This window comes from Podarcis erhardii, assembly GCF_964252035.2.
Source record: "Podarcis erhardii genome assembly, chromosome: 9".
Taxonomy (NCBI): domain Eukaryota; kingdom Metazoa; phylum Chordata; class Lepidosauria; order Squamata; family Lacertidae; genus Podarcis; species Podarcis erhardii.
The window spans coordinates 36300866-36309016 of record NC_138512.1 but is presented as its reverse complement, the minus strand read 5'-3'; positions in this window follow the sequence as shown (position 1 = coordinate 36309016).

Here is an 8151-nt window from a genome sequence, read left to right as displayed (position 1 = left end):
AATCAAAATCAATTTGGCTTACCGTACAACCTCCAGGTTTGGAAGTGACTCCTAACACTTAGCTTATTGCCCAAATTCCTTTAAACCTATGAACTCTTTCTCGTGAAGATTTGTGTTTACTAAACTTCATATGTTTACTGTATCTACCCTGTCTTATTTGTCTCAGTTTTCAAACAAGTCTCAATACTAGATGTGTATTTGAACAATGAACAAATTCACATTTGCATGTTCTGTGTTTTTTCTTCTCTCTGCTTGGTTTGAGGATTTCCTTGGTCTGTTATACTTCACTCTGACCAGAAGATGGTGCATAATACTTCTTGACATCATTATGTGTGTTCTAGTCCCCCCCCAGATTTTCAGTATTTCCCCCTCTGCAGTATTGTTCAATCGATCCAGCAGCTTAGTGACATCTTTCACATTCACACAAAGTGTCTAATTCTTTTATTGTAGAGAGAACTACTTCCCTTCAAAACAAATTATTTGATTATTTGTGCTCGTAATGCTCTCTGGCCACTCACACACAAATCTGTTTTCAGTCATGTTTGTGCCTGCAAACGTTTTGGGGGCAGTCACACCGTTTCAGTTCCAATCAGTGCATAGCCCATAGCTTCCTGCTGAAATCCTGTAACTTTTTACGGCACAAATGTTCTTGCTTATCTTTCTGCCCAATGCACAAATATAAGTGATACATAGACAAGGCAAAGGTTAAATGCCCTGAGGGTGAGTTGCAAGGTTAAGTACAAGCAGAGACATTGATCCAAGAAGCTTCCCAGCCATTACCTCTTCCTTTTGAAGCGTGGTGCAGGCACAAATCTCAGTGTGGTGAATAACAGGCATTTCTGCTCTGGGCAAGCAAAGGGCACTGCTATACAGTGGGCTGGATCTGTGAGGTTCATTTATGTCAATGGTGGCATCTCCATGTCCTTGAGGACAGAGGTGCTGGCTCACGTCTCCAACTTCCTCTCAGGTGCCTCTGCTGGAGGAAGGCTCCTTCCTGACAGGAGGGGCTGAGAGTGATGACAGCAGCCTTTTAGGAGACGCCTGACTAGAGGCATCTGACGTCACAAGGTGGGACACCTCACTGACAGCCTGCTTGTACCTTCTCCAGCATCCAGCTCCTGAATTTTTTTAATCACAAGCCAGCTCCACCAGCTCTGACCTTTCTTGAGGCCTTGACCTTCATCCTGCTCAGGCACTTCCCTGGGTCACCCAGCTCTGACTGCCTGATTCATTCCCCCACTTCTTTGGGATCTGCCAATCCCCTCCATGGCATACCCATGGGGCTTCTGAAAGCCCTGGTGACATGAGGAAGCAATGTGGGGTAAACTGCCTGGGGAAACCTAGCCAGATGGGTGGGGGTATAAATAATAAAATTATTATTAATCAGTGCTTTTTTTCCAGGGGGTACTTTCAGTACCAGTATCTCCTTTTTTGTTGTTAAAAAGTGTGGCACTCACTGTAACTTCATGGTGAGTTCTGGTGCCTATTTTTCTAGAAAAAAGGACATTATTATTAATTTATTATTCTATTATTATTGGCCTGTGGTGCTGCTGGGGCTTCAAGTCACACGTGAATTTGAACTAAGAAGCCGGTTCTTTGGCGACAGGTTTCCAGCCTGAATGTACTTGGGTGGGCCAGTAAGAGCTAAAAAGAAATCAATAAAGACTCCTCCTCCCGCCTTCTCTCCAAAAAGAGAAATGTGCTCACACACATGCCAAAGAGATCCTAGGAGAGATTGGCTCAAATAAATAGGAATTCAGTTCCATTCCTTTCCTTTTCAGTTCAGTGTGCGTGTGTGTTTTTATAGAAACCGCATTGTTGTTGCATAGGATGCCATGGGAATATGATTAGCTTCTATATTCTGGCACACAATATGCTATTCTAGTGATTCCCCAACCCCTCTCCCTTCTTAGGCTCTGGGGTGCATGACGAATATTTACATCTTCTGGAGCTGGGTTTTTAACTACAACCACAGTCATTCATAATCATGTTAAGCACAGGAAATGCCATGAGTGGTGCAGAATCCTCTTTATTGCTTGATAGCAATTACTTCATCGTACTTGGAAACATACGGCTACCAAGCAGTATCTGGAAATACGGTATATTTGACACTCAAACAATTTAAAAAATGAATTGTGTTGATTTTAATCTCCAGAGGGTTATGTGGGCAAATATGCATTTTGGTCATTCCTTCTAGGCTGCAGGAAACCCATCAACCAAAACCAATGGGGTTCATCTGGTCCCATCACTCCATTTTTTTGGGCATGGATGCTCTGTAATTGTACGTGTTTCTTTCATGAACCTTCGGCAGTTGCGGGGGGCGGAGTGTTTGTTATGTGTTTGATTCTGCTGAATATTTACTACAGCCCCTGCACACACTTTATCTGAGCCACATTAAACACTGTGGGAATTACTTTCGAATAAATGTGCACTGTTCATTTATCTTTCTGCTGTTTCAGTTATTTTTATTGCATTTGATTGTTTTGCATAATTAACTAATTAATTAATCACCCTTTACCCTAAGATCCCAGGGTGGGTTACAACAATTAAAACACAATGTTAAAAATACTGCCTTTTGTTGATCCGCTTTATATGTTTATTTCAAACAGAAAAGCAGTGTTTACAAGTTTTAAAAAATTAGTCCACACCGATGCTATATTTGTCATTCATTGAGTCCTTGCACAACAGGAAATTAGCCACAAAAAATGCAAAGAAAAGCAGGTGAAAGTTTGTGGGGATCCAAGATGTTCCCGCCATGCTCTCTGCTCCAAGCCACTATTGCTCTTAACCACCTTCAAATAACCTCCCATCACCAGTGATTGACTGAATTCACATACCTCCTTTCCGCCAAGGCACCCAAAGCAGTTTACAATTCAAATACTAAAATGAGAACATTATATAAAATGAAGACTGACAGAGTCCTCTACTGCCAACTGGGAGCTGATGTGCTCACTGGCCTGGCCTCCCTTGCCGCTGCTCTCCTTCAGGTCCTGCAGCAGCCCCATGCAAAAAGGTAAAGATAAAGGTCCAGGTGTGACCGACTCTGGGGTTGCGGTGATCATCTCGCTTTATTGACCGAGGGAGCCGGCGTACAGCTTCCAGATCATGTGGCCAGCATGACTAAGCCGCTTCTGGCGAACCAGAGCAGTGCACGGAAACGCTGTTTACCTTCCCGCCGGAGCGGTACCTATTTATCTACTTGCACTTTGATGTGCTTTCAAACTGCTAGGTTGGCAGGAGCAGGGACTGAGCAACAGGAGCTCACCCCATCGTGGGTATTCGAACCGCCGACCTTCTGATCGGCAAGTCCTGGGCTCTGTGGTTTAACCAACAGCGCCACCATTAATATGCCTAGCTCCTATATACATCCCTGTTTTCCCCAAACTGATGTACAGCCAGGGAAATTAAGTTCTAATGCAAACTTCAAACTGACGAAGTTCCTGGGTGCTTAAAAGACAAAGGAAACAAATTTTGCATGCATTTTTAAAAAGGTATAGAGATGCATTTAAGCCGTTGATAGCATTCACCCCACCATTGGGCAGAGTGAGGCAATTGGCTCAAGTGACAGTGGTAGCCCACCAGCCATTCCTTCTGGCCCCCTGGACATTCCACTCAGTTGGAAATCAGAGCTATGGGTGGGCTACAAGCCTGTCAAGCACCCGCTAAGTGAGCACTAAAGGGCACTACCCTGTAAGTGCAAAAGTAAGATTCAGCTGCCAGTCCAATTTCCTTTAGGTGGAAGTGGGTTGGATAGAGGGCCATCTTGTTCTTTGCCGAAGGCAGCAAAATATATTGGAAGTGGCAAAACAGCTAGATGAGGACAGAGCATGCTAAGAGGCCATGCACTGTTGACTGCTTGGGAAAGTGAGAAGACTGGAATGGAGTGGACTTTTGAGGAAGAGGGTATGGTTGTCTGACAAGAACAGTGAACAAGAACACACCACACTGCAATGTGTTTTGTTGCCTTGCAGCATAATAAGGTATGACTCTTCAGATTAATTACCTCCCACGTAGTAACAATAAGAGACAGTGAATGAACAATAAGCAATGTTCTGGTGAAAAGAATTCAGCCCCTCCCCTGCCATGGCCTTGGGCAATCTTCTTAATCCTTTGCCCAGGAGGAAAAAGCAGCCGCACCCTCCTTTCTCAGCAGGCCACAGTGGTTGGAGATTTCAGGGGAGGAGGGAGTCGTGACAATGAACAGGGGTCTGCCACAGAGAATGGAAAGAAGGCATAGAAGAATCAGATGCTGAGGGCTGTATGATATCATTAGGCAGGTTGGCCACTTCTGATTTAATGATCATAATCTTTAAAAACACACACACAAAGGAAAAACAAGAGAAAAATAATGTTTGGAATGGAGTGACAACAGGAAAATAAAACACAGACATGTGTCAATGTCAAAATTTAAACTTGGAAAATTACAACTTATGGTTAAACCAAATTACAACAAGCAGTTTCTCTCTACAGCAGAGGTACTAGCAGGAAAGTATGCTTTAGGGAGCTTAAATCTAAAGGTTCAAGAAGGTCTGGTGTACCTCATGTTCCAGAAGATGATTTGCTCTTGTGGCAGGTAGAAGTCTGGCAACTGCTTCAGGTAGCTGATCTGTTGTGGAGGCTGTGAATGCCGCGGGGCTGTACATCTCCTACCTGCCCCGTAGAAACCTGCTGTTTGAGTAGTGGCACCACTTCGCATAAGTAATGGGTTCATTCCATCTGAGTCATGGATGCCAGTAAAAGCTGAGTCTGTAAAACCTGAAAATCATTAGTTCCAATCTGAAATCAGGACGGGTGTGTGATCCTCTGCCTCGTTACAGTCCAGATATATTAAACCACTAAACACTACTGTATGTTGGAATAAATACTAGTGGTCATGGAAAACCAATATCATGTGGCTGAAAGCATGCATTTAGCTTCATCTCCTTAAAAAAAAAAAAAAACTTCTAACTACAACACAAGCAATACTGCCTGCTTGTAGACTGGAGTGTGTGGTTTCTAACAGCTTGGTTGTGCTTTGCACGCCTCAAATAGCCCTGTGTAAGTCAGGATCTGACATTTGAGAAGTCTGAAGGTTGTCATGATGCCCCCAAAAAATTTAAAGGAAAAAAACACCTGGATGTACATTTCCAAAATATAGGATAAAAAACAAATAAAATGAAACCTACATACAACACCCTCCGCCAGCCTCCAAACCAGGTCGGGAGACAGCAGGATGGCGCGCTGCGCCTCCCCGCTGTCTCCCAAGTTTGCGGGGCTGGCGACGGGGAGGAGAGGCTTCTCCCCCCCGCCAGCCTTCTAACCAAGTCGGGGGACAGCGGGATGGCGGCGTTCCGCCTCCCCGCTGTCCCCCGAGCTTGTGGGGCTGGCAGTGGGGCTCTCCTGAAGCCTGGAGAGCGAGAGGGGTCCGTGCGCACCGACCCCTCTCGCTCTCCAGGCTTCAGCGAAAGCCTGCATTCGCCCCATAGGATGCACACACATTTCCCCTTCATTTTTGGAGGGGAAAAAGTGCGTCCTATAGGGCGAAAAATACAGTATTCAACACAAAAAACTGTGAAAATGTGTTGTTGACAAAGGACAGCTGGACATATAAGGCACCCCATTACCTTCAGTAGCTTAGGGCCTCATCAAACCTAAATCCGGCCCTGTCCATCATCCTGTTCTCATGCTGGCCAACCAGATGTCTGTGGGAAACCCACAAGCAGGAAGCAAGCACAAGATTGCTCTCCCCTCCTGAGGTTTCCAGAAACTGGTTTTCAGAAGTATTACTGCCTCTGAAAGAAAGGCAAAGCAAGCTTGAGGGGATTGTGGTCTCCATTTCATAACACAAGCACTGGAAAGACCCACAAATAGAAAATAATATACTTTTAATATCCGCAAGTAAACAAATAAAAAAGAGGCAATGAACAATATGCAAAGGACCTCTTTGTTCCTCTTTAATATGTTTTTAGAGTATTTTTCATACTTTCTGTGGTCTGTGGTCTGATACACGAGGGTCCCTTATTGCACATTGTGTGGCATTAAATGCTTTGCTTTAGCTACCTCAGGGTTTGTTTTTAATGAAAGCCAAGCACAGGAGCAGCCTAATCTAGATTAGGACCACAGTCCACAAGAAGGAGAAGTTTAGCTCTTCCGTCTTCCACTGCAATCCCTATATTAACCTTTTAGGTTGCAAACCTGTCACTGCTTACCAGGGAATAGGCACCATTAATCTCTGTGAAACTCATACGTATAGGATTGTGCTGTTTTTAAAGATTGTTGCTGCTTCACTATATCTTACAATTATCTATTAAAATTGTGAACTGCTGTTCATATTTTATAGAAATAGAGTGATTGAGTGCCTGCCTTCCATGTAGAATACTCCATATTCAATAGTTGTCATTGTGTAGACAGTAATGAGATTGATGGATTAGTTTTTCCAGTCCATTAATATTTCTGGGTGGGATTCAGGCACATTAATATTTCTGGGTGGGAAATTCAGGTTGCTTTGTTACAGTTGCTTTGAAGCTCTTGCGCAACAAACTATCTTTCCCCACAAAATTGGATATACTGGGACTTCCGGGTTAGCGCCTCTGGCAATGGCGGAATTCCTCTGATTGGGAGGAATTTGCTCCGTGGAATTCAGGGTCTGGCCGCCACGGCGAAGGCGGAGACGCACTAAAAATCACAGGCGGGAGAAGCTTGTGAACGTGGGATTCAGCTGGCACCTTTTGCGCCTCCCCTACTTGCGGGGAGACCCGGTTTCGGGGATCCGGAGCGATGTGGGGTGAGTGGCACGGCGCTTCGAATTGACTGCTTCTTTCACGGAGTGAAGCCGCATTGCTGTTGTCGGAGAGCGCTGACTTTTCCTGTGGACAATTTGACTCTAAACAACTACCCGTGAGTAGAACGGAAAATTGGATTTTTAAACATCTTAATTTGGCACCAAAACGGGGAGGTTTCAAACAGGAAGTCCGCCTTCCCCTTTTGTAAATAGATTGAAGCAAAGAATTTGCAAGCTAAAGTCTTGGAAAGTCCTATGTAAAGGATTAAACTTCCATCGGCTAAAATCATTAAACCCCCCTTGGAGGCAGGAGAAGAGGGGGGAAATTTTGGATCGCGTAAGCCTGCAGGAGAGAGTGAAGAAAGTTGGATCACCACCGCTCTGAACCTGGAAACGGACTGCTAGTAAGACTGACGTTTTTGGGAAAGTTCATTGACTGTGACAGTTAAATAAGAGAAATACATTGTTTCCATTGTCTGCTTCTCCGTTTAAAAAGGAGTAAAAGTAGCTGAAAATTGAAACTAATTTTACTGCTTGAACTGTGCTTAAAAGGATTGATACAAACAGAAATTGTTTCCCTCTAGAGGGAGCCTTTGAAATTGTTACAAGAGTTGAGCTGCTGAAATCTCCATCTGCAAGAGAAAACCGTGAGATTGACCTTGGATCGCTTGAGAATGTTGACAGAAGAAGCCTTAGTGATTGCACTATGCAAGATAAGTGAGTCATTGGAACAGCTCCACAAGAAGACGGATGTGATGAATATTAAAATTGATATTTTGGGACAAAAAGCGACTAATTTGGGACAAAAAGTGAACATCTACACAGAAACTATTCAGGAACTGATACAGGAATCTATTTTGATATGGCAAACTGTGAAGAACGCGAGGGAGAAAGTTGTGGTTGTTGAACCTAAAGTAATACAAGTGGAGAGGGAGAGAGCCCCAGCCTTACAGAGGCAATTTGATGACTACAAGTTGTTGCCCTCTATGATTGAATTCAGAGAAAGTCAGATTGGAACCCTGCTTGGACTGGAGAAGGAAAGTTGGATAGATCATCTCCTGCAGGGATTTACTGACCTTTGGGATTTGGACCTGGGTCAGGAGGAAATTGGAGTTGTGGGAACCTTCAGATTTGGAGGGATTTTGAAACACGTCCTGAAATATCTTTTGGATTTTAGTTTTAACCACGGAGATGTGGATGACATGTCGAGAAGGAATAAAAATATTGCTAGGTTGGAGCTCCCCCGAGACCTACTCTTCAGCATCAAAGGAAGGAAATTAAGAACAAGATCAGCAGAAGACAAAGTAAAGTGTATGTATAAATACAAAGAAGACTTGCAGAAGGGACCTGGAAAAGAGTTAAGAGTCTCGGACAGAAGATCACCAGGTTGA